Below are 3,446 nucleotides of genomic sequence, written 5' to 3' on the forward strand. Positions count from 1 at the left end.
ATGTACTCTATCTTAGCCATAATAACAAATATAGAATTGATCAGTTAAACATTAATGATTATGGCCCTGCATTTAAAATCTCGAGGATCTCTATCAGTGACATATTCATTCCTTTACTCATAAAAATGAGGTCGATCACTAATGGTGTGATCGGTGACACCTAGATTAAGGATCGAATAACCCATAGTTATGGTTTAATTAATATTATAAAATGGCAAGATCCCCATGTTGTCTTAATAATCATGATATGTCAGAGCTTTAGAATGTTGCGTTCGCGCTTGCTCTTTTGTCAAAATTATTTTGAGCTCCTCCACATGATTTTACCTCAGTCGGCGCATCATTCTAGGTTATGTGTTATCTTGCAACCAATGTAATCCTTCCAAAGTGGAGTTTTGGAATGCATGTTTTCAAAATGAGCTAACTCAAAGTGTTAAAATCACTCAGCTACCAACCTAAGCTTAAGGTCTTACAAGTTGATGCTCTACCATTTTCCTGAGATCCCGTGTTGTGAATTTTCAGGTGATGGACACCCCAATTAAACTTTGTAGTTCTAAGAGACAAATGGCCTTTGAAGGGGCCATCACTCGTGACCGTCTCAAGTGCATTATGCGTCTCCCTCACACCTTGGTGATTGATGCATTTGAGAACATCCTAGGCCTAGATTTCCTCACAAATTCAGATAGAACCAGGGCCAACATGTACATGGCCGCAATGTTTCTCGCTGTTACTATGAGTTCCACCAAAAATCGTGAAGATACTAGTGCTTTGTGCAAAGAGGTCTTCACTGCCTCTATTCTAGACGATCTTGAGAGGGTTTTAGTTAGTATAGACAATGAAGGGACTATTCCGAGGCCGAGGAATTATGACATTCTCATTCGGAATAACAGGCCAGTGCCTCGATTCCCTATCATTTCCATGGATGGAATGCCTTATCAGTAGAATGGATCGAGGTAATTAATAGAAATGTTAACTTTCTACTTTTCTTATTCCATGTGAGACACCCCACTAAGCCTACATGGTTTGAGGACTTCCTCAGAGCTGAGGGTCTGGTTCTGGTAGAGGAAAGAGCTTCTTCTGTGTCCTCTAGGGAGGATTGAGGTGGCACTGCTTTCAGGGGGAGCTTGGTTCCATTTTTTGATATTAATAAAGAGCTATAGGGGTTGGTTTAAACGTTAACTTGAGGTAAAACATGATACAATTTACAGTTATCGAAAACTGGGGTTGAGATAGCAAACAGTATTGTAGCTTTAAAAAACAAACTTAAGTATCATATAAAACATTAAATTAGTATGATATCAATCCTACAAATTACTGTGACTTAATGGGCATGAAGGAATATCTACTATACAGATATACATCAACATTTTGCTATTAAAATAGTTAAATATATAATCTAGATAGTATCTGAATGCATAATACTTGGGGTATCTACTTTGATTTATTTTGAAGGACATCTGCTGAAGTTTTAATGCCATCTATTGATGTTTTCTATATTTTTATATCTCCATGTCATTTTTTAAGTTGGTGAACTTTATGTGGCTAACATGCAAACTACGAATAGACATCCATCCAGTCATCTCCTTTTGCTATAAAATTTCAGGGCAAGGTAGGATGGATTGACTGAATCTCCGCTTTCCTAATCTTGTTGTTGTAGCCTAGATTTTACCCTTATTAAGGATAACGTCCAGGAGCATAAACAAGAGTTGGAAAACTGAGGTTTTATGGTTGGTAGGATCTTTGGGCAACTTGTTCTATCCTAATCATATTTGGTACTTCAAATTTTGTCTCTTAAATTTTATTATTTTATAACCTTAGGGGATATGTTTGCTTTGGAAATGACTCAAGGTTTTTTATCAAGCAATAAACTGTCGAATGATATAAATGGCAGGATGATACTAACAAAATTGCCAAGTGTTTGAATAACTGACAATGCAGGCCAAATAGGATGATACTAACAAAATTGCCAAGTGTTTGAGTAACTGACAATGTAGGCCAAACAGGTGATCATGGGCAATTATGGAGCAACTCTAAATAACTAAAGAACTACTCCTGAATCAAAGAGGAAAATGATCATAAGGTTACTAAAAACATTTCTTTTGGCCTTGTAAGGGAAGGAAATATAAAAATCCTTCCCACCTGATTACCCTGGCCCGGGGTTTTCATGTATCAATACTGTAATTTTTCAAGAGATATGCTAGACTTAGGTCCCGGGAAAGGCCGGAGGTTTTCTCGACTCCACTCTTTCCTACTAGCGCCTACATGAGTGGAGTTATGTATAATTTCATAAATGAATAATAAAATTTCTGGCCTCGGCCTCTTATCGATTGAAAAAAATAAAAAATGTAACTATATAACATTAATCTCCATTTTAAATCATACCCTAAAAAAAACTATATTAAAATTAATTTTCCTCCCAAATCAAATAAAGAGTTATAAATTGGTTTCACATATACTTCAAATTAAATGGGGGGGAATTGTTTTTTGTTTTTTAATTTCTAAAAGAACTTCCCCCTCTTCTTATTTTTAATTACATTTAATTTCAAACCCTAATTAAGGTTGAGTAATATCTTTCTCTTATTTTAAATATCAACCCTGATATTTTATTAGTTTTTAAATGCTAACCCTATCCCGAAAGTGGGCTAGGGTTGCATGTCTAGTATTTCTTTTCCTTTATTTGAATGCATACCCTAACTCGAAATTGGGTTAGGGTTGCATATTATATCTAACTTAATCTTCTTTTTATATCTCTTTTGCCTTTACCCTAACCCGAAATTGGGTTAGGGTTTATTATTATTTTTGTGTGTGTGTGTGTGTGTTGTAGGGTGTTCGGTGGAGGCGACAACCAAGTCTATAGTGGCGGCCTGGAGGCGGGTCTTCACGCAAGCAGCAGAGGATTGAGGATTATGTGGGGGGGGGGGGGGTTCTCCCCATAGGAATGGCCGCAACCATGCTTGTGGGTCGCGGCCCACAGCATGGCTATCGTCGTTACTGTGGAGCACCACCCATAGGGATGACCGAAGCCGCCTCCTTGTGGGTTGTGGCCCACAACAGCGATGGTGGCCGCCGCTACCGGTCTTCTCATAGGCAATTCCATAGGTTATGTTTTGATTTTTATTTTATTTTATAATTTTTATTTTTTTTAAAATATAAATATATTATATATATATATATTTTTTATATACATGTATATATATATATACCCTTCTCAAGGGACATCTAGGGTTATATATATATATATATATATATATATATATATATATATATATACTTTTTAAACATGTAGGAATTTTATAAATGTATAGACAACATTTAAATAGATATAGCTTTCTTTTCAAAAATAAACTTACCATCATGAAGAGGTTTTATTCTTATTGTCTAAGGCTAAATATGTATATTCATTTTCTTTTCTAAACTGCCTTAAAGTAGATAATTACCAGAAATAAATA

The sequence above is a fragment of the Cryptomeria japonica genome, chromosome 7 (genome assembly GCF_030272615.1).
Source record: "Cryptomeria japonica chromosome 7, Sugi_1.0, whole genome shotgun sequence".
Classification (NCBI taxonomy): Eukaryota; Viridiplantae; Streptophyta; class Pinopsida; order Cupressales; family Cupressaceae; genus Cryptomeria; species Cryptomeria japonica.